Source organism: Pezoporus wallicus, unplaced genomic scaffold (genome assembly GCF_028554395.1).
Source record: "Pezoporus wallicus isolate ANWC-B61680 ecotype Strahan unplaced genomic scaffold, APGP_CSIRO_Pwel_v1 contig_4722, whole genome shotgun sequence".
In the NCBI taxonomy this organism is placed as follows: domain Eukaryota; kingdom Metazoa; phylum Chordata; class Aves; order Psittaciformes; family Psittacidae; genus Pezoporus; species Pezoporus wallicus.
In genome coordinates this window covers 7,845,467-7,872,830 of record NW_026641840.1, presented here as the reverse complement: position 1 = coordinate 7,872,830, position 27,364 = coordinate 7,845,467, and the positions used below count along the sequence as shown (strand labels likewise).

Sequence of the window (27,364 nt, the reverse complement as noted above, 5' to 3'; positions counted from 1 at the left end):
CCTCCTTTCTCCAGGTGAGTGACATGGACTGAAGTTATCAGTGGTTTAACAACATGAGACCACTCAGCATACACCGTTTAGTATTTTATTTTATGATCAGTGGAAGTAGCTACTAGGTGCAACAAGACTTGTAGAGAAATAAGAAATCGTGCTATGCAGCTGCTTATGCTGCAGCTCGAAATCTGTTGTTTCTAGCAGCAAGACTACCCTGTGAGTGCTTACCCTACTTCTGTAGCCAGGCTCTGGTTACTGTAAGGCCTTTATCTTGGCCTTCCACAAACAGGTCTTCAATTACAGCAAGCATGTCCATATGCATCCATTTTTCTTACTGTAATTCTGTTCAGAATGCCTTCCTGTTCAAGTTTCTTCCTACAGGTAGCCTGAAACTCACAGAACACATGCATTAAAAATACCAGTTTTAAACACACTTCTCCCAAGGAATACCAATTATGTCCAGCTTCAGGTATGTGATTGTCCTTTGGGAATGGCTAGACAGAGCCATCTCCTGGCTAGACAGTAAACAGAACTTCTGTGAATATACACCTGAATGTCTGAACAAGCTATCCACCAATTGCAAGAGAAATCCTTTGCGCACATGCAAGGGCCAGTTTCAAAGGATGGTCTTAATATCTGCATACTACAGCTCCTCAAATCAACTAGTTAGTAACTACATGGATGATGGAGAACAACCAATCCTGCTTGCTACTAGGTTTTGGGGAGGTATTGACATGGTGATAACAGCAACTCTGGAGTAAAAACCCCAAGCTATATACCTACCCTGCTGGCTTGAGAAGCACTGACACAGCAGTAAAACTTTATCAATTTGTCCTTAACAGAAGTCCCAGAAGAACATCCATAGTCCAGGAAACAAATTGCATGCAAACCTAGTCAGTACTATGAGTCATCCCACCCCACAACCTGCTTGATTTCCTCTAGGCATAACACAGGGATAATTAAACTCAGTTACCTTGACTTTCCATCAACAATTGATAAAAACAAGTAATAGCTCTGTTTCAGGGATCTTGTTCAGACTATATGATTAAGTTAACACAATGAGTTTAACCCTATTTAACTTCCTGAATACCTCATGCTGTGGATTTGCTTTTTAAGAAAAGCTCAGAAATAAAATCCTTAGACAGTATTCAGCCTTTTGCTCCAGTGGGTTTTCAGAGCTGTAATTATTGCTTCTTAGACAGAAGTCACTATTAGAACACTTTCTAAAACTAATTCTCTACACAACCCATACACAAAGGTCATTTTCATATTTCTATTGACCTGGAAGAAAGACGGGAGCATGGCCAACAAGCTGCCTTCTGTACTTGACCATATCTCTAAGATTCCTTGTTAAACCAACACTCAGGACAGCTAACAGATGGGAAAGGTTACAGATAAATGGATTTTGTTCATTTAACAGTCTTTGTTAGTTTTTCTCCCTCCTAAAAAAAAGGAGTATTTCCATCTCTTCTGAATGGCTGCAAACATTAACCCACCTGTAAACGTAAACAGTGCAAACACTACACTCACATTAGTGCAGGCAGGGCAAGATATCACAACCACTAGTCTGAAGCCCAGCAGCATAATGAAATATAGGGGAATAAAAAACTTGCTATGGCAGTGAGTACAATCCGTCATCAGTATCTTCTCCAGATTGTGAGTGCAAGCACTAAACAACTGCAGCTCTTTGAATCAGGCTTTATTTTATATTGCACTACATAAGCCCTTACCTCAGAAAGACTAGAAGCCTTTAGATCCTTTAATTACAGCTGAGCAAATAACTTTCTGTTCCCTTCTTAGAGGCAGATGAGGCTCAGAAGTCTCTTAAAATAGACTCTTCAGCCACCACTGGGGTGATCTACTCTCCATATTATCACTTTAAAAAAATTGATAGTTTTGACCCTTGAAGCAAAAAATCCAACTTTCTCTGTGAAATCCTCATGAATTGACCTTGATACATAAAATCTTTCAGCAAAGGAAATGTTCTGAAGAAGTGTCAAAACACAGGCTTTCCAGAGCCTTGGTTTTCCTGCATACCACCATTTGTATGATGGCAAGAGCAGGCACAGCCATTAGCAACAGGAGCTGCTTGTGGTCCTGCACCAGCCTGGATGCTGTTTCAAAGAGGATCACATATACCAGGATTTAGGGATCTCAGACAAGAGCAGTGCTCCACCAAGGTCAGCAAAGTGAAGCCAAGCACTCTGGTCCTACACTAAGGCTGCCATCCCCTCCTACACGGGTGCATGAGCAACAGCTCTATCATTGGAAGCATTTCACGTAGGCAGTCTGGCAAGTCACAGATGTCACTTTTAAGTAACACAGACATTATTCATAGCCAGTCACTGCTTGCTATCTACAGATAACTGATTGCATTCAGACCAGATTGGAAACAAGGTTGGCTAAAAAAAAAAAAAGAAGAAAAAAAGAGCCAGACAATCTGTTCTCTCAGAGCTCCAGCCATTCCTGCACACAGAAAGTGGGAACGACTTGGACAGCCGGGACCCACACTTTAGCACAATAGCTGCTCAAAGTCAAGAATACAGCAAGATAATGCATTACTAGCCAAGCGATGTAGAAACCTCAGCAACTAGTGTTGGACTTTGCTTTTAGTGCAGCTGGAGAATCTGACAACTTTATTTTCCAGTCCTTACCTACTCTATTTGCGTAATTAATTATTGCTGTTTTAACATCAGACTTTCTGCACAGTGTAACACTAGAAGAGATCATGTGACAGTTCAACTGGACATGGGAAGATACATGGCCTGCTTTGCATTTTTTAATTGCATGAATAAATCTGGTGCCTGGGTTTTTCTTCTTAAGATTTATATTTAAGAAAATACACAGGAAAATTTAAACACAGCAAGAACTGCACAGATCTCTGGCAATGCAGAGTTCCCATATCAGCTCATCATCACTTAACTATAGGTATCACCTCAAATGAACTGATTTCTACACCTATTATATTCTTGGCTTCTTTGCTAAAGCATGGTGTGGCCTACTTATTACACAGCTGCAGTGGGGATCTCCCCTCCCTAGGATATAATGAAATAATTTCTGGCAAGTACTACATAGCCACAACTTGTGTGGATCAGGTTTAATCTCTGTTTAGTTCAAAAATTCATGAAGTTTGCTATCAGCAGTTTTTGGGACTCATAATACACACTGCAGTCAACAGGTCTGCTCTCTGAAACAATACACCAGTATTTTAGAAATCATGTTCACAGTATTTAAATACACGCTGAACTTACTGCTTGATTTGTTTTGTTTCTAACCACTAGATCACAAAGTTGAACAAAATGTTTTACGCAGGTATCTATACAAATACAAATTCATGTTAGAGCATCATCCTTTAAATAACAGTCAGCTAAGTTTAATACTCTGTAACACTCCTCTTCCTCAAAGAACTCATCTCTGTCAGTACAAACCCCCAGTACTTGGTAAAGCTGAACAAGGAAGCAACACACAATTTGGCAACACACTTCCCTACGAGCTCTCAGATGCAGAATGGTGAACACATGGTATGAATACATTAAGCTTTCTTTAAGCCTTGTTTTTCTGCTTTTGCACACCTGATGTACATAAAAAGCTGTTTATAAACACCAGACCTGAGTTTGCATCTGCGGGCCCAATACCCATCAAGCAATCAAACTAAGGACAGAACACACAGAAGATGTTTACAAAAGCATAGACCACAATCACACTGAAGAGAAACTAATTTTAGCATTCAAGATCTAGCAAGTGCCAGCAATTTTTAGAGGCTGGTGACTACTGTGAAGCATTCCTAAATCCCTTGCCACTGTCCCAACCCCAAAAAACCAAAACACACCAAACCACCCCACCCCCGAAAAAAAAATAAAATAACCAGAAATTTCAGACTGGAATTAACTTCGTCTCCCTGCCTCTCACACATTAAACAAAGGCACTAGGGACAAAAGTTCTCAGATTTTATCTACAGGAAGAATGCTAAAAAAAAGGTCTGTCATGTAGGAGACTTCAGCTTTAGTAATTACTTCCCTCATCCAAAATCTAAAAGATCTCAGTATTCGGCTTTTTTCCCAGGGTATGTACTCTTTACATGCCATTTGGGTTTAGACCCATCTTTAACCATGGTGTAGGCTGAAACCTCCCCTGAGGTGGCAGAGACCTACCCAACCCACCCCACACTTCATCCCCTCCACTGGGGAGGGGCAGCAAGTTTTGGCATGAAGCCAGGATGACAGCCATGCTGATGCAGACAAGGCAGGCAAAGGGTTAGGGTTAGGGTTAGTAATCTTTGCACCACCAAGAGCACTAGCCACATGTAGCATCCCAGACTAGCTTATCTCTGAGGACCATTTCACCACTAGGAGATTCACAGAAGTGAGCCAAGTAAAAAGAGCAGAAACAGAAGTAAAGCGTACCTGCAGAACAAGACAAAGCAAGAGGAACAAGAACTGGAAAACAAGGACTCTTAAGACGCAACTCAAATCCATCTATGTCAGGGACATTGCAAGGACTCTGCTAATGATCAGAGAGCTGGAGCAGCTGTCCTACAAAGACAGGCTGAGAGAGTTTGGCTTGTTCAGCCTGGAGAAGAGAATGCTCTGGGGAGACCTTAACAGTCTTCCAATACTAAGGGGGCCTACAAGAAAGCTGGAAAGGGACTTCTTACAAGGGCCTGTAGCACCAGGACAAGGGAGAATGGCTTTAAACTGTAAGAGAGTAGATTTAGATTAGACATTAGGAAGAAATTCTTTACTATCAGAGGGTGGTGAAGCACTGTCACAGGTTGCCCAGAGAAGCTGTGGTTGCCCCATCCCTGGAATGGTTGGACAGGGCTCTCAGTAGCCTGGTCTAGAGGAAAGTGTCCCTGTCCATGGCAGGGAGGTTGGAGCTAGATGATCTTTAAAGTCACTTCCAACTCTAACCAAATCAACTCTAAGTTATGATTCTTCCTCTGTGCTGACCACATGCAGCCTCCTTATGCCAGCCCTGTCACTCAGCTAATTGCATGGTAGAACTCTGTGGGAATTTGAACAAGCAGAAAGTTAACTTTGCCAAATGAAAGACAGATTAAAAAAAAGTGAAATTTCCTGTTGATTTGATTCTTTGAACAAGTTCACCATGAGGTCAGACAAGCAGTAATACCACTGCAAGGGAAAGACAGACCGCAGCAGCACTTATCTAAATAGAACTCTAAGCCAGTGGAACCAGGCCCTCTGTGAGCATGCTTTTCCCTTGGCAGTTCTCAAAATTATTGTTGTATCTACCCCAAATGATTCTGCTTTCACATTCAGAATGACACCCTGAATCTTTCTCTTCTTTTGCATTTGCACATGGGGTAGGGGAGGAAGAAGGCACAAAAATAAATTTACTGTAGATAGGAATTATCTGCTTGTATTAGTTGTTTCCAACAGTTCTACAGTATTAGTTGTTTCCAACTGTTCTACAGTTAGAAACTGAGGTTGTTTCCAACAGTTCTACAAAAGCATTTGTACTTTCACCTGTGGGGAACACAGCCAGTAGCCATGCTAGGTCTCATACAGGAGTTGTATCAGGCAGGTGTGAATGGTAAAATAAGTCTAAGGGTCCAAACCTCAGTTTTCTAATGATCCATAGGTGTGAAGACTGAGAATCTGGAAAGACAGAGTTGGTCAGTCCTTACCTCCCACATCTTTACTGTGTTCCCATGAGTACCATTTTCCTTCTGTCATTACCACTGTCATCATCAAGGACTCAAGTCCTTGAGTGGGAGAAGAGCAGACCCTAGAGTCTGGACAAAATTAGCCAGCAGCATGAAAAAAAATATGCAGTATTTTAGATGGAAATAAAACTAGTTACTTACATTTAATTTTCTGAATGTCAACCTGACAGACTGATAAGAAAAAAGGATGAGGGAGTGGGGGGAAAGGGGGAAGGAAGGAACATCCACACCTGGAATTCCTCAATTCTTTAATGGATGCTTTCTTAAAAAAAAGTACAGATGGAAAATGTACTTTTGGTGGAATAAACACAATCTTGTGTAAATCTGCCAAAGTAACCAATACTTGCCAGATGTCACTCTATAATGGTAATTTAACGTATTCCATAGCAGTAAGTACAGTAACATTTTACAGAACAAGCCAAAAGCAAGTTAGATGAACAGATGAAGCTTAAACACAGACTAAAAATTGAGCACGAACACTTCAAGAAAAACAACTTATTTTTTTAAGTGACTTTTTTTTTGCCTTTGTTGGGGAACAGATGTTTGATTAAAGATGGATTTGTTCTTAAGGGAGAAGTTTCCAAAGACTTTGCCAGGAATAGTCCAAAGTTAAGTCTGATTATTTTTATGCAAGATGGATTTGCCCAAGAGTTGCCTTCGTGAAACACCAGCTTAGAGGAGTTAAGAACTTCTTCAGAGTTGGACATGATACAGAAGATGGCCTTTCTCAGTGGTTTAGATCTTTGTTGTGTTTTATGAGGCCCAGCAGTACTCCATACTACTTGAAGCATTTTGTCCAGATGCTGCCCTGATGCACCACATGGTGGCTTTACAGAAGCAGCTCACAAACTAGATCCATTATGAATTCAGTCCCATTAAAAAAGGCAGCCAGTGGCACCAGAGCTAGACATTCTACACAAAAGAACAGGGAATATTTTAAGTTTTTGTTAAAAAAATGGTTTTATGAAGCAAAGAGGTTGTGTGAAGACAGCAATCACCAGCAGTCATCCATGTAGCATCAGCCCTCCAGTGACTTTGAGTTTCCAGAAGAAACAAAACTACCCTGTCCTTGTTTTTCAATGCATTTTGTCTTATTTCAAGAAACATGCTTGACATTTAGTACAAGCTTCAATGAAGGTGAAGAGCTGTCTACCCTTTAAAGAGACTTTTAAAGACTGAAGCAACATGGAGATGAGAATGATTTTATTTACATCACTAAGTTTTCCTTGAGCTAAGAATCCTGCCAAAGCTTACTCTTGCCATGGCACAAACACTGAACTACAGCATGTCTGCTGTGGACTGCTGCCTGTACTGTCAATTTTTGGTATTCCTGTATCACACTCTTTACACATCAGGGTACAGACAGCACACTACCCACTCAGAGGTGAAAGAATCATTATCTAATCTATATAAACTTCCTAGAATTTACATTAAAAGACTTAAAACCAAAAATGACATGACCACAGTCTGTCATCCCCTGAAGGTATATGTCACACTGCGAGACATGATTAGAATGTGATAAGAATTTAAAAAACACTACAGATCATGTACACGAAGCAGTTTCGGGCTTATGCCTTATCAATCCAATCTACTTCTAGCTTTGTAATTACAAGAAATGGTCAGTCAGACAAAACATTACAGTAAGACATTATGCATTTTAAGTTCCAAAAAAAAAAAAGTATCTGTACTTTTAATTGCAAAGCGTATTTGTTAAGAAACTTTAGTTATTGCAAGAACAACCCAACTGTTTAAGGCCAGTTCCATTCCTCCCTTGTTCTGAAGGTCTCTTGTCTATTTGTCAGACATACTCATTACTGGGCAGAATTATTTCTATTTGTTATCCACACTCTTTTGGTGTAAAATATAGGCAACTTTGATCCCTGAAGTCAGTTACCTGACCAGGTCACTCAAGACCAAGATAATCACAGGCATTACACAGTTTTTCATTATACACTGAATCCTGAAGTGCTGCAACTGCTGTTGATGTTCAAAGCACTGGCATCTCTGATGCAACTGTGTTTTTATTACTTCCTCACATCTAAAAGATTTAAAAAAAAAACCCAAGACCTTGCAATTCAGGTGAATGAAGCCATGCATCCTCTGATGAAAACCAAATGTTAACAGAATAATATTCAGAAATTTGGGGCTTTGGTCCCTCAGTACTCCAGCACTGAGCTCTTCTATATGGTAATTTTGATGCCTCATGATTGCATGATAAAACTAGTATTTGAGCTTTCATGCAAAGAAAAGCCTAAGAGACCTCCTGTTTTCTAGAAGTGCATAGGAGTTAACCATTTTTACTTTTCAGCTGAGGGTAGTGGTGGTTTACTCTTTACTTACTTACCCTTTGCCACTGGCTAATAAGTACTTCCCACACTGTGCTCATCTCCACATATTCCACACCAGTAAGGTCTGAGATTCAGAAACACGCTTTTCAGGGTCTCTCATTCCATGTTAAGTTTCAATCCATTTTAACACCTTTAAGATGCTCAGCACCACAGGTCCAACTCTATTACCCAATGGTCAAGCTACATACCAGGAAATTTACATTTCATAGTAGCTCTTGCTTCCACATCCCTGTATTATGCTTTTGCCCAGTCAACAGGCAACTAGCAGTGTACTCTGTTCAAACGCAGAACAGGATGACAGCAAGAAAATAAACCTTACAGGAGGCCCACAAATTGCTTCATTTTTACCAATGCGAAAGAGTGGAACTGGATGTTCCCATCAGCAGCTTATTGCTATAACAAACTGAAAAGCAGGTGCGAACGATAGGGACTACTAGAGATGTGCAATCAGAACCTGATAGTTTTGCGCAATTACAGCTACTTACAACAGACAAGACCACTTAGAAATAGCTGTACTTAGAGTCTGAATATAAATTTAATACATCAGCAACAAATAGCTGCGAGGAAAGGATGTGGAAGAGAAAGGCAAAAGGAGGATAGGATTCCTCAAGGACATTAAACTGTTGCCACACACAAATACCCTGTTAAACACTGACCAAGGGTTTGTGTGCCATGTGAGAGAATGTTAATTGTTTACAGGTACTCGGGGCTGGAGAACTTGGATGAATACCAGGAAACAGCATTGAGAAAGTCCATTGTACCATTAAGAAGGGAGAGGAATCGCTGAAGGAGGCACTTTCATTTAAGCCCATCCTGCTAGTTCCTAACCTAATTATTTACCACTGAGGGTTTCCTTTCCCAAGATTGAATTCAAAGAACAAAAAACCCCCCTGAAAGAATGTTTTCTTTCTCTTGTTGGAAGACGGGTACAAGAGGAGACAGGTCTTGTTTAGTGTAGCACTATCCAGTATTTGTAGAAGATAAAAAAAGCCTTCTGGGCTATTTGAGAACAGCTTCAATGCCTGCCATTCAGGTGATTCACTTCAGCACCGCTGTCTCACAGCCCCATCAGAAAGTCTACAAAGCTAGTAACACTTTTCACATTAACAAGATAATGCTCACAAGGATTTAGCTAAAACCTCTCAAACCATATGCCTAAAATTCTGAGAAAACCACAGTTTTATTTTTAAACATTATTTTGGTCAAGTTGGCTGGATGCCCGAGCTCTGCAATGCCAGCAATTTCTCCCCGTTTCTTGTATGCAGGAGATTTTCTGAGTACTTAGCATTTCACCCGAGTGCAATTCTTCTGCAGTTAGATTAGTTCAGTCCAGGTGGAGGAGCTCACTATGCACACAGCTCAGAGTTCAGCGCTCGATGGCTCTGATCCACAAATCTTCCCACCGCAGGCTGCGCAGGCTGTCACCCTTTTTCTTGTTTGTCCCTTACTTGATGATCACCTGCATCCGCAGAAAGAGACGGACACTGTATTGGAAGGTATAAACCACCTGAAGTCTCAGTAGCCTCTCGAGATGCCCCTACTCCTTCCAAGGCCATTTGAGGGAACCTGTGGCAGCTGCTACCTGCATGCCAAGCAGGATTACACTGCAGGCCTGAATTTTGCACCTGCCCATCCTTCCTTCAAAAGACAGGCCAAACAGTTACTGACCCCCAATGTCTACCTCTGCCACACAGTTATTAACTAAACATGTTTCTCCTGCAGTCTAAGGCAAGCCTATCTCACTCCCACACCTTCAGGACGGGCTCACTACAGCACAAAAGCTCCCCAGGAATGAGGGTGATAAGGAAGCATCCCTTTAACTATTCAGCAGAGCCCATTTCCTCCTCCCTTTGCTGTCTCTATGCCTGGTTAAACTAGTTTGGGCAGCTTACCAGGGGCCTACGGAAAGACATCAAAGTGCTTTGTTTTCCTCTAGTCTCCTGCATTTGTGGAGTGGTTGTTGTCAGGCTTCTGCCTACATCTACACACTGGCACCACTCATACCCTAATGGAGCCTCCACCTCACAACAGGCAACACACATCCTTGTCCTGTCAGAGAGTCTTCTGGGGATTGAAAGCCTGGTGAGGAAAGGCTTGCCCTCTGGGCCTGGAGCACCACAGCCCGCCAGGCTCCTGATGTACCCCTCCAGTCAGCTGGGGCAGCCTGAGGCTGAAGGCTTCTTTTCTCTTCATGTCCTCAAGCTCCATCCACAAAGTCACAGAATGGGCTGGGTTGGAAGGGACCTTAAAGCTCATCCAGTTACACTCCCTGGACACCTTCCACTAGCACAGGTTGCTCAAAGGCCCATCCAACCTGGCCTTGAACACTGCCAGGGATGGGGCAGCCACGTTCATCTTCTCCCAGCAGAAGAAAATAAAGTGAGATGTCACCCCAAAAGATGTACACCTACACCTATCTTTGAGCTGAACATACGGGTTGGGACCTTCAAGCTTGTTCCCTTTTCCTTTGGGTTTCAGTATGATTTTTGGACAGGGGAAATCAATAGAGAAAGCAAACAGAGGAATGGAAAAACCAGACTCTGCTTTTTGCATTGGCAGGTTGCCGCCTGTCCTCCACATCTATTTATTTCACTCCCAAATTATCCCAACTCGAGGGAAGTGAAAAAGCACACTTCTGATTTCGCTCCCGGTGTCACAGCAAACAAGTCTTACATGAGCCCTGAGCGATACGAGGCGGACGCGCTCCGAGCGCCGCAAAGCTCACCGCCGAAAGCACAGCCGAGCTCCCTTCCTCGCGCCCCGCACTGCTCCCACGCCAGCTCCCGCAGCAGCGGCGGCCCCACGGCTCCCTGCAGAGCCGCTGCTGGAGCGCGCCCAGCGCCAGCCCACGGGCGCCACCTAGCGGGACGCGGCCGCCGGTGCCCCGAGCCGTGGGGCGGCGAGGTAGCGCCGCTCCCCGCGCTGAGGTGAGCAGGAAGGCGAGCTGCTCATCGACCTCCCTCCCGTTCGGGTATAAACTAATCCCCCGTCACAAGTCACACCAGCCCCGCGGCTGCAGCTCCACCGCACCTCTCCCAGGTGAGGAGATGCGAGTCTTCCCACCAGGGCCATAAAGCTCCTACTGGAAAGTCTAACAGCCAGAGCCCTACCACCACAGGCAACGGGTTTTCCGTACGCCACAAGCCAAGCAAGTACATCTGCTCTCTTGGAGCCCGGGCGCAGTGTTTGTCTGACCAGACCTGGCTGCTGCCCTCCCCGTGGCACTTCCCATCCCGCCGCTGGAGCCACCCTCGGCAGGGGAGCCCAGGCAGGCACTATGACACCAGCCCGGTTTTCTCTGCAAAACCTGAAGTGCAGTTAGCAGTCATAGAATAGTTAGGGTTGGAAAGGACCTTAAGATCATCTAGTTCCAACCACCTGCCATGGGCAGGGACACCTCACACTTAACTATATCACCCAAGGCTCTGTCCAACCTGGCCTTGAACACCACCAGGGATGGCGCATTCACAGCTTCCCTGGGGCAACCCATTCCAGTGCCTCACCACCCTCACAGTAAAGAGCTTCCTTATATCCAACCTGAACTTCCCCTGTTTAAGTTTGAACCCATTACCCCTTGTCCTGTCACTACAGTCCCTAATGAATAGTCCATCCCCAGCATCCCTATAGGCCCCCTTCAGATACTGGAAGGCTGCTATGAGGTCTCCATGCAGCCTTCTCTTCTCCAGGCTGAACAAGCCCCATATTTCACTGTTCAAGTGAAAATGGCCAGATCTGTCATTAATCTTGCAGATTTTTTACCCATGCAGTTTCAAGGTGACTGTTCCCAAGCATTTCTCCTGCAGACAGCTTACACAGCACTGACTTGAGACCCACCTGTGCTTTCTCAGGCAAGAATGCTCTGCCCTCCATGCTGGCAACACACCTTTCGGTGCTGACCCAGCTACAGAAACGCTTCAGTTTTGGAGCTGTGGATCTCAGACTTTCTTATGGAAGTATCCTCAATGCTCATCTATTGTGTTACAGGCACAGTGTGTGTGCATGCAAGCTCACGTCTTCTGACCTGTTCTTGAGGGCCAAGTTCATAGCTATACCAAGCTATGTGTGTACTTCGGTCAGAAATTTAGGGATAATTGTTTTGCAGTGTGTCCTGAGCTTTATTCCATTAAAATAGCACAGAACAAACTAATTTGTAGGTGAGGGCTGGAACTGTTCCACCGGAAAGAAAACTGAGGCTAGCAGAAAGCTGTTACACATCAACAGAACTGCCTTTAAGTAGTAATTTTGGAAAGATGTCAAGAGGTGTATCTTTTCTATGTACCCTTCAACAGTGTACCAACTTTTAATCATTTTTACCTTCCTTAAACAGGATGCAAAGCCAGATAAAAGCTTACAGCCTGTTGGCATTAGTTAAAACATTTATTTGCCCTTCCCCTCTTGTCCTTAACACATGCATATTCTTAAGAGTTTTAAACACTTTTTACAGTGTACATCGTGACCTGGACCTGTAACTAACAGAAGCTTTACTCAAGTGTAATCTATTCACACTCCTGATCCCGTTCATTTTTACATACTGACACAGAAGACACGGGTGCCAAGCATCTATCAGAGGCCTCTTGTCAGAAAGCATTTGACAATGCCTGGAATAGGCATATAGTGACATATTCAGTAGTCATAGTTTTCAGGATACCTACATACAAATCAAGACTGCAAGCAAATGGCTAAGGACTACTTCCTAATATTTCCCTTGGGTTTACTGCTGTTTCCAAAACAGATTCATGTCTTGCAGAAGTGTTGTACCATCAGCTCTATATTTTGTGGTAAGAACTACTCAAAACTATCTATAAACACGTACAAGCTCTAGATTTCCAAATAACACGTCCATTTGCTGAGATCAAGTCTTAACAGCAGCAGTATCACAAGAAGCAGAAAGCTGAAGTTTCTTCAGAAACTTCAGTCACCAGCTTCATTATACAATATTGACTGACTAGTTGTCAACCACCAACTAATAAAGAGCCAAAGCATGCTCTTTTAATTCCCACATCTTTTTCAATGGAAGCTGCTTTGTCCATGAAAGTTGTATTGCTTGGCAAAGACTTCAGTCTTTCTCCAAGCTTGCTGTACACATCAGTTTGCATTAGAGAGTCATTTTCCCAAATTCTTACACTCTAGCCACAGCAGCCTTTTGTCTCTCTTGTACCCAAAGATGACTTTTGCACACCAGACGTTATGCTTTGAAAATACTACCAAAAGTACTTTCTCTTGCAGATACATACTGCAGCCTACACAATAATACCTCTCAGAAAAGCTGAAGAATGCTCCAAAAAAATGGTATGACAGAATGAGTTTCATACCCATCAGATTTAAAATGAGTAAAGCCTGCCACCAGGAAGACCGCCTGCACACTTTTGCATTCAGAAGGCTGCTAGTTCCCTACTCCACAACAAAGACAGCTCTACCATAATAAAGCTAGGAAATGCATATTTGATTGACTAGCATATGTATCCCTATCGTCCACCCTTCTCTGCCCCCACCATTTCTCATACCAGTTATAGGCAAGCACAACTGCACATGATCACAGCAGCTCATAGCAGCAGTGAACACCACACCTTGATTTAGTCTCCATCATCACGCTACCTCACTGTTTGACAGCTATACTTCCAAAAAGACATAGTTAAAGCTACAATCAACTCACTATGACAGATTAACTATCTAAAATGCTTCATTTTTCCCACAGTAAGTAATGCAAAACTTAGCACAGGCAAAGCAGAACTCACTAGTAGAATTAATAGCCATAGTCAAGAGGTTTAAAGCCAGTTGTGCACCACCTCTGTGGCTGTGAAGCCACACTGAAGAGGGAGGTCTGCAACACTAAAACCCTGTGCAGCACAAATGTCTCTGGCATCTTTTGTCTCTGATACTTCTCCGATACATAAGGTTACTACATATTAGCAAGCAGCTTCTTGGCTTTTTTGTAGGGTGGGGGATTCAAGTTGAAGGCGAAAGCTCAAGGACTGAACAGCAAAAGGGGCTAAACTCCACAGGGTTTTCACTCTCATCATAATCAAGTTAGAGATAGATTTTAAGTGACATACTAAACCTACCACATTCTTCAAGTTTAAAGAGAGACTCTTTTATGGACACCTGCTATTTGCTGCTCAAGCAGAAAACAAGAATTCAAATGAGCCAATAGATCTACTCCAAGTTAAAATACATCGCCAGAGTCAACTATTTCATGTTATTTTTTAAAACTAAAGAAAGAAGCAGTCAAAGCAACGTTTCAGTTAGGTAGAGAATGCTGCATTAATTTAAAAAGCTAAATAGTGGTAAAGCTGGAGTCTGTTGCACTGGTTAATGAATGAGGCGACTGTTTTCAAAGATATCCACACATGTACAGATCATAGCTAGCATGAAAAGTTTTTACAGAGCTGCTGTATAATCTCATTCAGTTATTTGACTACTGATGGTAATTAAGGACCATATTCCATTGCCAAAAAAATAAACAAGTGTGAGCAGCCACCAAAACTTAGGCAATGGCAGAAATTGTGTGTGGATATTCCAGGTTTATTGCCAAGTACCTCACTGTTAAGAGAAAAATTGAAGTTGAAATAACTTCTTGAGTACGTACAAAACACAAGAACGGAGCCAAACACTTTACAAGCACAGGAAAAACAGCAGTCAACAAGAAAGTTTTGTTTGTGTAGAATTAGTATCTTGAACCTGGATAATGAGGAACAAGATTCACAGATTAGAACTACTAAAGCAACCAAAAACCACAAAGAAAGTTTAAGTTGTATGGATAGAGCCAATCCAGCCTTCTTTCCTGCAGAACTTGCACAGGAATACAGCTACACCCCAGACTTTTTGGATCTGACCCTAGTAAAGCAAGTACTTTACCATGCATATTGCTTATTAACTACCAAAACTGATATAGTACTACTGAAGTATTAAATCAAAGAAACATGCACCATGATTAGGGGTACTAGCTGTAATGTATTATATATGAAAATGAAAAATTATGTATGAAGAGAAACAAGCATAGCAACCAATATCTACAAACTAAAGTCACAGTGGCACACTGAACATTTTTAGGTTAACCAGACTCACTTAAAAATAGAAACCAGAGGCTGGGCTCTTCTCTCACCCCATTTTACATGTCTTTACTTCCATTGATTTCATGTGGAGTTCTTCACAATTTATGCCATTGTGAGAGGAGAATCAAGCCTTGTGTGTTTGAAAGGAAACAGCAGACATGTTTCTCACCAGAGTGCTGGGGGAGATTTAAAAAAAACACAAGTATATGAACTGTGAAACCGATAGAGTATACAAGCAAAGGCAGGCAAAGAGGCTCTAGCTGGGGGTGGTGGTGGGGAACTTGCAGCTTATCCAAGGGCTTTTTTTTGAAGACTTGGGATTGGTATTAAGAAGTCAGAAGCCCAGACATTAAACTGGCTTTAAAATAAAATTTTAGAAATAAATATTGCATTTTCTTTCTATCAGAGGTAACTGATTTATATTTACCTACAGTTATTCTATAAAATGAATAGCAGGCCATTTTCTTTGCAATTCCGAGAAACTGGGAAGTGGGGAGAGGTCTGACCTATTTGCATCATGAGAAATGGTGCGTTACCATTACTCACACCCAAGCTCAAACAGATGATTTCCAAACCCCTTCAGGATCATCTGGACAACTAATTTTACAGTAGTTAGAGAGTGCAACACTTGTGACTGGAACTTAAGTCACACAAAGTACTAGATGATTTATAGATGACAAAACCACTTCATGGTTTGGACCTATGACATGACAGAAGCTACAGCTTTATGGTGTGCTGGGCAGCAGCACATGATTAAGAAGCTCCTCTTTCACCACACCAGTGAGCACTAACACAGTCATTGTATGGGTCTGTACTGATTTGAGAAGCTCACTTAAAACAAAAAGCAACAAAACCCCAAACCCCCAGTGTTTTCAAACCATCTCTACACCCCTGCTCAAGCTGTGCCAGCACAGCTAAGTAACAGTGAAAGGGAAATAGCTCAAGTATTTTACAGAGGGAATCAGACTTACTTGTTTTATCAGGTCTATATACCTTAGCAATGCAAAACTGAAGTAATTCATATTCATTCAGAGACCACTGACAGAATATTACTGTAACTAAATGTTTGGAAATGCCTTCCCCCTCCCTCCTCTCCCCCACCTTTCATTCATGTGCACAACTAGCATCCCAGCTCACATACTAGTTTTTCAGTCCCCCCCCCCTGCACTCCAGCAGGAAGACATGCAGCAGTTTTCTGTTAAAAACAAGTCTGGAGTCTCTTCTCACAAGTGCATTAAATATTGGCTGATTCAGTACAAGACAAAGCAGGAAGAAGATAAATGCACAGAACTGCACAAAGGAGGGCGACTTCTACCTGCAGAAAATGATGTTGCATAATTCAAGATACACCTGCTGGTTTTCGTGATACCTGTTCTTTCAAAGCGTTAGTCTCCTTCCAGAGGCCATGGGAAGGTGGAAAGAACAAACACATATGCCCTTGAATACCCAACTTTTAGTGTTTCGGAGTTAGCACTTAGATGCTCAACACTGACTTACACATCAAAGCAAAAATAAAAAGGCCTCAAATGAACAGGAGCCTGGTATCACCTCAATTTCTAAAATAAGGTCAGCAAGCATAGCTTTGTGCTACTATACCACAGTCACAGTCTTCATTGTATCTACCCCTTTACAGCACCAGCTCCAGGCTAATAATGCATCAACTAATAGGTCATAAAGGCTTACAAACAGCTACTGTACAATATGAGACAGACAGGGAGACATTAAGAACCAACCTACCAAAATTACAGCCCAAGATGTGGCAGATCCAGAACTAGACGATAAAGGTCTGAGCATCAGGGGAGATTTTGCAATGGAATCTGAAAAGCAATACATCTGCAGCAATGAAACAGATGCCTGCTTGTCAGTGTGGTCACTTCAGTTCAAATACCTGCACTGCTCAAATTCAATATGTTAACAGCTACTCTTAAAACCATAATAGCTGTTCCTGCATGAAATCTGAAGTTTTATGTAACTGGAAAATCATATATTGACAAAAAAATAGGCTATTAGCCTGGACCACTGAACTACAGCTTCACACCCCCCAAAATACCCTGCAAAGATTGCCCAAGCAGATTGTCTGTGTGAAAGGTCAGGGGGTAAAGCTTGACACTTACTGGATTCACAAACAGTCAAATCAACCATCCAGCTCATCAAGATACTCAGCGGTGTCCACAGCTTTTCTGGCAGCTTGAGCACAACAGCAACACCTTGGGCTTCCTCCTACAACGCAGATGCCCTCTCCAGCCTCTCCCCAGTACATGGCTTCCTTCTCCAGAGCCTCCTAAGGGCAGGCCAGTGCCCTGGAAAAGGGAACCTGCACTCTGAGATATGGCTGCAGAGAAGAGCTGTCTTAACACAACCACTTCCTTCCTTTTCAGACAGCTTACATCTGTCCTGAATATCAGCGGTACCTCCTAGTAGGTATCTGTTGAAATCCAAACCTCAGATGACCTGCTGAGAGGACAGAACGAAGCTGCATCCTGGGTAACAACATCCTTACCAGGCTGGAAGCTGTATATTTTTCCTGGTACCTCAGTAGAGATGAGAGCCTGGTTTGCTTTCTACATGTTTGGTAGTACTGTAAGACACTCATTGGCTACCGGCCTGCCAAGCTGTTTAGGCTTGCAAGTTCCTTTGCACTCGCTTTATACTATACCATTAATTTTCTTAAATATAAACATATCCTCTGTGTATCTTATTCCCATATTCCATATGCTCAGAGCAAACTCATTTCAGTCCTGGGATGAATGGGAACTCAGTATTTATCACACAGATCCACCATGCTTTGCAAACAAGACTGAAAAACCCTCTCACAATGAAGTTATCCATATGATCTTTCTGATGAGCAAAGCATAAGAAAACAGTTCAAAGCTCCCAGAGCCACATGGATACTTTTACAAAAGACATCTGCAATTCACCAGTGAGGTTCTAAACCTAGCATAATTAATTTAGCAGTCTGTATATATGGATGCAAATATGCTAGGTTCAGACATTCTTCAATGCTTTCATGAAATTCATTTTAAAGTATATAAATATTCACACTTTGAGTAGTCATCTCAGCATGTGAAGCTTTTACTTTCCTACAAAAATAGCAATTCCTGCAAGGAGACTGAAAAAATAAAAATATATTATTCCTACAGTATGCACACAAACACATGCAATTTTCTTTACCTAAATGCTTTTGAACTTCTGGGTGATTAACTTCAACACTTGATTACAAAAAGAGATCTTTAATAAAACATCTTCACTAATCATGCACTAATTTTTAGCATGCTTGAAAACAAGTCAGCTTTTACTGCAGCTAGACAAGTTGATCCATGCTTCAAAGCGCAAGGTGGCTTTCAATTTGTGCCATGGTTATTGTGCTTTTGTGCTGCTACAGACATGGGCCGTGGGTGAGGGCAGTGTCCGACTCGGCCCTGCATTGGACAGGTTGAGCAAGAGTGCCTGGGTGCCCCAACAGAGCCTCTTGCCAAGGCAGAACCACCTCTGCCACAGGAGTACCCTGTTAATGAAGAGATTAGGGGAGGGTAAAACAGGTAAAGCTGAACAATTACAGCGCTTGTCTCAGAGTTGGTTTGCATAGCTCCAACGAGAAGCATGGGAATGTGTGCTTTGAGGAGTGGCATAACAGCACCTGTCTAGATATGCTTAAAGACTCAATTGCACAGGTTTCCATTTCAATCTTTTTTAAGACTGGTGAGAGAAGACGCATCCTCTTGTTCTGTAGGAGAGCTCCAAGAGTCCTACCACGCAGCGCCATCTGAAGCCTATGTTGCTATACTCATAGCTGCATCTGTGTTCTTCGTTTCTTTTTTAAAACACTAACACTTTCAGAAATAAAGATGCTTGGACAATGAAGACTCCCTTTAAGAAAATTTAAGGGACTAACATCCCCCTGCTTAAAAAAAATACTCTGTGAATTTCATTAATAAGCATTTTGATACTGACATGCAGACTTTTGATCATGCTTATTGCAATTATACAAATCAGTGATCAAATCCACCGAGAAGTCAGTTTCTGTATACACCACATTAACACAAACATGAAACAGGAATTTGGCATGTTGCCATCAGAGAAGCCTAGTTCTGGAATCATGTCACACTAAGACTGGGGCTACCCGATGCAAGAGTAGAAAGCAACAAGCTCAAAAAGGTGGTTATAAAAACATCACAGAAAACAAATATTATTTAAAATAAAAGTAAAGCAATCATATTTCAATATGTGGATGGTAGTTGGAAATGCTTTTTTGGCATGCAGCTGCTCCACAAAGCCAATATTGTGTGTAACTGGAAGCATTTCAAAAAACCAGAATTGTTACTGAAGTCAAAGACTAATTGCAAGCTGTGGGATCTGTGCTTAGATAAAAGAGGGGCAACTGAATAAAACTGTTACAGATATAAACCTACAAGCAAACTCTGTAATATTCTTATCACTTTATTGCCAACTCAGTAGAGCTAGAGAGCAAGGGAACAAGTGGCTTGAGGAAAGAGGGATAAGAAGGAAAATGAAGGAGAGAAGCACACAAGGCAGAACAGCAAGAGCTATCAGGTGCTATAAATCAACATCTCAAACACAAACCCTAGACAGGAATAGATGACTTTGGTACAGAACAACTGAAACAACAGTTACAGCTTTTGTTGATACCCTGGAAATGAAAGGTCTGCCTAAGAGACTGCCTACCCCAGTTTTATTAACTAGCAAAACACTCTGATGGGTTCAAAATGATTTGGAAAAGCAACTCACCAATCTTACAGTTCAATTTAAGAACTTTTAAGGAGTCAGCCTTCCAGGCAGAGTTCCAAGAAAAGGTAAATGAGCAAAAAAGCTCTCATTTACAGATATTTTAAAAATACTAAAAAATGTTTGTATTGGCTCATACCTCTTGTATCTGAGCACTTCACTCATTTTCTACATTAAGAAAAAACACCCTCTTTACACAAGAACATACTTGAAAAGTACTGTCAGTTTGTTCCGAGAAGTCATTTATTCATGTAGCTTTGCAAAAGAAGTATAATGTATTTAGCACACAATACAAACAAGCAAAACACAAAGGAAGAGTTGCAGCAGACCACTTGTGAAGTTTCCTTCAGTCACTGGAAATATCCTTTGACAATGAATCAGCAGCCAAAGAGCTGTTTCTATAAAAAACTCGTGATTTTGGCAAATTGTGATCTGATAAGTCAGTCTGGGAATTCCTACCAGAAATGCCATGACTTTGTTGTGCTACTACTTGCAAAACATGTTTCTTCCCATCAGTCTTCAGCCATAAGGTGGGAAGGGGGAAAGATGAGCGATTGCTGCTGTATCCTTCCCAAGCTGGTTCTTCCCATCATACAACTCCTAATCCAAACAATTTAAGCACACAAGTAAAAGCTACTCATTTCTGTAAACATTTCCAGGAGCAGGACCCAAGCATGCATGGCATACACCAAGGATATATTAATGACTAGAGCTAACCTCAAGTTTACCTCCGTTTAAACAGCCTAAGCAGAAAACAGTGCTGGCCAAGCTGAAGCTTAAGCTTTAATAAAAGGGGGTAAATGGAACATCGGCAGAAACCACTTGGTTATTATGCACCCATCTCCTAATCAAGTATTCTTAATGCAATATTAAATCATATAACAATTTTCCCAGAAACACAAATGATGATTTTTAATTACTAAAATAAATAAATAAAAAGTAATATGCTAAAGCATTTTTTATACCCCCAAAACAGAGAGCTCTTTACTTTAGGAAAAGGCAGTGGTAGAAAACAGAAACAAAACCCAGCTCATTTGTTTGTTTGTTTTAAATGGACTTCACCACTGCCCATACAATTAACTCTGGAATGCACAAGACACAGCATCCAAGCAAACAAAAGCTTTACATTTCAGTGCAACTCTCAGTCCACACTCTTAGAAGCTGTATGACAGCCACTGACAATATATTATGCAAGATCCATACTACAGAGGGAAAGGATTTTTAGGCTGGGGTACAGAAGCTGCAGCACTAGAAAGGGTTAAAGCAACCTGCAAAGACATCACACAAACCAAAGCCATTTAAATTACTCTGTAAAATGTAGACATTCATTAGCATAGGAAAGTTTCACAGGAAAACAATGACGAAGTAAAAGCCATCCGATTTTCATAAGCTAATTAATTAAATATGCCAAATGCATTTAATCTCTTCTTGTAACCATAGGGGGAGACAGACCAAACTCTTGAAGTTCTGAAAAGCCAGGTCATTAACGTGCCAAGTCATTCTTCAGATCTCTCCCTTACATACAAATTTACATTCCCTACTTACTGTACATATAAGTAAAACCTGGCTTTCCACCCCCTCCATTTCTCCCTCTTTGCGAGACACTTGCCATCTCCTTCTCCTGTATTCTAAATATCTTCCTAAATGTTAGAAAGAACTAATTTGCTAGGGAAAAGAAAAAAAAAAAACCCCACAGAAGCCATTTTGCCAAAAGCCTGAGTTAAACACCCCGGTTCCCCAACACATAGTTGAAAATGAGATTAATAACATTCTTGCACATATGCACAAAAATCCACATATAGTTTGTAGTCTTTAAGTTCAGATGACATTTCTAGCCATTTCTTGCCTTTGCAAACAAGAAAAGGATTCTGATGTTTACACAAGGTTCTTCTTGCTTAATAAATCTTAAATTGAAACAGATTTTTTTGAACAATTACCTTCTTCAGAGTTATCATACTACAGGATATTAGGAAAAACCAGACCCTCCTGTTGCTTTTACCCACATCTGACTCCAATCTTAATAGTTTAGCTATTAACCCTGTAAGGTCCCCGCACACACACCTTGCCTAGTTGATCTTAAAATTTTTATATGACTGATCTGGGCTTACTCATTACAAAACCTTTTGTTATATAGAAAGAGAGCAGCTCTGTGGACCTTGGTTTACAGGACACAATTAACTGTGTTCTTGGCAGAACTGCACCAGCCCAGCTCATCCGGGGCTCTGCAGTCAGAAACGAAAGAATCTGTCACTGCAGACTAAGTGCTGTCCTCCTCACCTCTCCCCTTCCTTCCCTTCCCAAGGCTGCTCTGACCAGTTGACACTCTGGGATGGAAACCTGGCCACTGTGCTATGCCTGTGCTGTAAAGAAATAAGAGAAATAACGACAACCCCTCCTAGAAATATTAATAACTTGAGCTAAAGCAGTGAAACCACATCCTGCTAGAAAATCTCAGCAGCCACTCTGCCTTGCAAAATATGCATTTTTGACCTCAGTCACCAGCTAAACAACCGAAACAGAAAGCCTTCTCCAACCATTTACTTTTGCCACCTTTTAGGTTTTAGCCTGTATGGAATATGCATTGTTAACCTCCAAATCCTCTGTATAAACATTTCTCAGAGAGCCTGTAAAACACCCCCCGCTGCGTTTCCTGGCTGGATGGCATTTCGAAGCGCCAGTACCGGCGGGTACTTTATTTTGCTTTCCCCAGTTCTCCCGCTGGGGTGCAATGACAGATCCCTGTCCAGGGCCAGACCCGGCCGCCCGCGGCTCGCACCATAGCGAAGGCGCCCAGGACCTGGCCCGGATGATAGATGGTGGCGGCTGGAGTTTGAAACCCCTCGATGGAAACACATTCCCTGGGAGAAGGGGCTCAGGGAGTGCCCGCCGCCCTTCCAGAGCTCTCTTCACTGAGGCAGGAGAAAGACAAACTCGGGATGGGTCCGGCTGCCTCTCAGCCGATGGGGGGGGGGGAGAAGGACACGAGCGATGCTCACCCCCCAGTAACACAACGCGCTCACAGCGCTGAGCCCAAAAGATACCGCTGCGATGAAGGACCGAGGTCGTCCCGTTCCCCGCACCCTTCCGCCGGCTCGGCGCCCAGGCGCGGACACTCCGACGGGGACAGTGGAGAAAGCGAAGGCTGCCAGAGGGAGGCCAGTTGTCACCCCAGTGACAGGCAACAGCTGAGCTCCCGCATCTGGAACCTCGCTCAGACCGGCGGCACCAGCCCGCCTCACTGAGCCGGCGCTGCACCCCCCATCCGCCCCCGACAGCCGCCGCGGGGATCGGCAGGACCTCCCCGTCCCCGAGCCCACAGCCCCCGTCCAACAACTCCGCGCAGGACGGCGCTGAGGAATGCCCACGCTGGGTAAAGAGCCGCGCCGGCGATGCAACCGCGGCAGGGGCGCAGGACCCCCGCCGTAGAGCGGGATGCCGCAGGAAAGGCTCCGGTCCCGGCTGCGGACGTCGCCCAGTCAAACCCCGCCGAGCTCCCGCAGCGCCGCTGCAGCCTGACCGCCAGTGTCCCCCATCCTGGGGAGCCGCCACTTACCCTCCCCGCAGCGCGTCCGAACCACAGCGATGCACTCCGGGGCGGCGGAGGCGGCAGGGTCCGTCACATCCACAGCGGCGGAGGCGGGTGCGCAGCTCGGCCCCACGGAGTCAGCGCCGGCGAGAGACGCTCATCCCGGGCAGCGCCGCGGAGGGCACGGTCAGCCCGGAGCCTCCTGCGCGGCCTCGCGCTGCGCCGCCCCGCCGCGAGTGGCCGAGCCCCGCGCCCGCTCCCCGCCCTAATGGGGCTCCACCGCCCCGCGCCCGGACGGCGACATGCGCGTCCCGCCGCGCCCATTGGCTGCCGCCCGCAGCGCCCGCCAATCGCCGTCGGGCCGGGGCCGGCCGGCCGCCCTGAAAACCCGTCGGGGCGGGGCCCGGCCAGGCCGCGCCCGTGGGGATGTGCGGTGGTGCTGGTGGGCGCGGGGTGACTTGTGGCAATGCCATTGACCCCCAGCTTGGGGCAGGCAGGGACCCCTCCTTTTACTCCGCTCGGATGAGCAATGGGGGCTGTCGCTGGCTTCTCCTCCCCGAGGGAGCAGGGGAGGGGAAGTTAATTAAAGACTTGCCTTGCTAGTCCGTGCGAAGGTGGGCGATGGAGCCCGCTCCGGCCGGCTATGCGGGCCACGGTGTTGGTGGCGGGCTGCACTTCCCCATCTATCGCACCCGGGGCGCTGCTAAAGAGAACGGGGAGCAGGGTCGTCGTCACCATTAGACCTTAGCCCTTGCCATCAGCCTTTGCCCTCCTGGCTGTGCGGAGCTCTCTGGGAGGGCTGGCAACGGTGGGCATGTCGCAAAGCCAAGCAGCCCCAGTTACAGTGTTAATGTAAAAAACATGGCAAAACGCACTTGGTAGGCATTAAAGGATGTGGTGGGCATTCTGAGGATGGTGAAGTAGCCAAGTATGCATTTAAATCCCTTCGCTTTTGGGCACTCTTTTTTTTTTGGTGTCTGTTCAAGCTGTTGGAGTTGGCAGCCCTTGTTTCAGTTGCTCACACCTCACACGCCTTAAGCAATGTGAGCTGAGCTCCTGGTTTTCTAGTGGTCTCATAGTGTTTTAATCCTCTGTGAAAAAATCCAAGGGAAGGATGAGTAACAATGGAGACATTTAACTCAATGCTGGTTTTTTTTCTATAGATGCAAATCAGAAGGTGAGATAATGTTACCAGAGAGACTTCTCAGCGATTTGAAACTCCCTACTTGGTGAAACAAATGTGTTTGGAACTGAGAAAGCTTAATATAAAGATGAAATTTGGTCTGTAGTTTAGCAGTGTCTCTCTTGACTCTCTAAATAGGAATTGTCTGAGGTTAGGAAATGGCAATTTTCCCTTCGTGCTTTGAAGCACATTTGGTTTTCCTGTGTTAGCAGCCTAAGTTTGTTATCTGGAGTCCAATCTGGTCAAAATCAGCTTTCTGTATCCGAAAAAATAAAAATGTAACACACAGGAAACAACTTCAGGCTACAACCCTAGGCTACAGCTTTATTACAGGCAAGAGTGTTAAACCTACTTATCACCTTAGAAGCTTCAGCTGCAATTCTAACCCTGGGTGCTCTGCTCTGCCGTTTCCTTGCATCCTGGATGTAGTATCACTGTCACACCGCTGAACGACTCCTTTTAAATCTTAACCAAGCCTGAAAATAGGCGCTTCCAGATTACATCTGTGTGGAAGTTTGCAGAGAGAAAGCAAAACCACTTGTACAGACAGGTGAAGCCTCAGAAGAGGCAGCCTTTGTCACTCTTTCCATCAGAATGATTTTGGATTTCTCCTGTAATTCAAGAAAAAACATGAAGAGTGAAGCAGAAGTGTGAAAAAATGAACCCATTCTAAAGGGAAAGTGAAGAAGAAGACAACAAAGATGTCAAAAGAGCTGCTTGTACTGCTGCTGCTACAAAGCTGTTTGTCCCTCACCCTGTCTTCCCCCTTGCCACCTATGCAAGCCTTGGTGTAGCTAGCACTTATCAACAAGATCTAAATATGTTTAGACTGTGCTGGCAGCATTGCATGATTTTCATCATTTATTTCTTCCCACTTCAGGTTCCAAAGGCATAGGAAATAAGATTGCTTGGCTTGTAAATAACCTTGTCAAAGGTGATTACAGTCATATATTAGCAGATCTGAATCTGGAATGAAAAAATTTATGGCCAATGCACTCTTTTAAGTTGTGTATCTGTTTATCTGATCCTCACTTACAAATGCCTCTAATTAAGCTATAAACTCTTAGTTTCTACTTAACCATATGGGCAGCCTGGGAAGTTTGCTACAGTAATGTAATTTACCCATTCTACAGCCATGTCTGCAATGCAAATCCAGCATAACTGCTTTAATAGTGTTATAACCAGATCTGGTTTTCACAACATGGACAGAAATAAAGCCTGTCCAAGTTACCAACTATAGTCCTGATGAAACAGCACAAACAGTTTTCTTTTTGAACCTAGGGGACTTTATTTGTGCCAGAGAACAAATACAGCTGTAACCCTGCAAACACTAGTAAATAAGGTAACAAATCACAATCTACAAATGCAGGTTCTGGGGAAGGATCTATAATATTCTCCCTGATTTATTTTGCACTTTCTGTGGGAGCTACTCAGTTCTCCTGTGGGTTGGTTGCATTCAACCCTCGGGGACTGCTCGCAGTTTTTAGTTGCATGCACTTTTCATCCACCTGAAATCTGGATAACTGGAGGGTAGGGTCTACTCTGCCACTGGAGTGGGCTGAGAGAGTATAAGGAAAACTTCCACATTAAAAAGGCCCAGAATTACAATATCTATTTATGTATCTTAAACTTCCATTAAATATTCCAAAATATTTATGCAAGAAAAAGCATAGTAACAACTGACAAGCAAGTTTAAAAAGGGCTGGAGTCCCAGCTTTGTTACTGTAACATAGCAAAAACTGCAACTTTCATGGGACTGTTACCTATTTTATGAAAAATGTATCTAAAATATACTCTAGGATTTTTCTCTATAAAGTAGTGCTGACAGTTATGAATTTCATGTGAGGAATGCAATTTTTGGCCTATGTTGCAGACACTTGCAATTTAAAAATGTGAAGTATCAAAAGTTTTTGTGTGATTTTGAAGAAGGGGGAAAAGCAACCGTGCAAATTCACACAGTTACCCTGGAAGAAAATGCCGAGAGCAATCCATCAGATCTTCTTTTCCAATCCTATCTCTCCCAGGAAATATTTTATTTCTTATTATCTTTAAAGTATCCTATGTTTTCATATTAAAAATCTTACACACAGAGATGTGACTGCAATGCAGGGACGTGAACAAAAATAGCTCCTCAGCTAGGCAGCAAAAATGTGATCTAACACTGATACAGCTTTGAGGCTAACCTGGCTTGGAAGAGATGGCTGGACCAGATGGACCCTAGAGATACTTCCAACCCTGGTCCTATGATCTAGAGCTGTTGGATTCAGCTAATACAGAAGACACAGGCCAGACTATGCTGTCTAAGTAGTAAAGCAGTTTAAATATTGGGGAATAGAAAAAGGAGATGGAGAGTTGGAATGAACCACAGCGGTCTTTATACTGACATTGGCCACCTCACAGGTGCCTGGTGGTTTTACTGAGTATTTAAAACAAAATTTGTGTTAGATTAGGGGCAAGATTTAAGTTTTTGCAAGGTCAGTTTGTACTGTCCTATTTTGGTTTAGCTTTTCTCTGTGGTGTGAAGCACAGAGCAGCTGCTTCTGGGGAGCTCACCTGCTAATTTTTGCCTGTTTGATTTGTTTTGGCCTTATCCATAGGCTCCATAACTTTTCAGCTATATGGTCCTTCCTAATCTGTGTTTAAAAGTTAGCTGAATCTTTGCATGGCCTCCTGAAAAAGGTTTCTTATGGATTTAATTCCTAGGCATTTTCTCTAGCTGTTTAGCTCCCTCTGTCCTCTGTACCTGGGCTAAAATGTTATCCTTATATGTAGGATTCACACCCTGCTTTTGAACACAGACTTCTCCATTGGGTTCTTCTAGCCTAGTTATCT

At 43.3% G+C, this 27,364-nt stretch overlaps 1 protein-coding gene across 1 annotated transcript in view; it reads right to left on the bottom strand.

The window, feature by feature from the left end:
* PRICKLE1 (prickle planar cell polarity protein 1) overlaps window positions 1–23,423 on the bottom strand; it is a 62,938-nt gene extending 39,515 nt beyond the window's left edge. Inside the window, exon 1 of the mRNA XM_057425506.1 lies at window positions 23,377–23,423. The gene's annotated coding sequence lies outside the window, so the exon portion shown is untranslated. The remainder of the gene's footprint in view (window positions 1–23,376) is intronic.
* Between the last annotated feature and the right edge of the window lie 3,941 nt (window positions 23,424–27,364).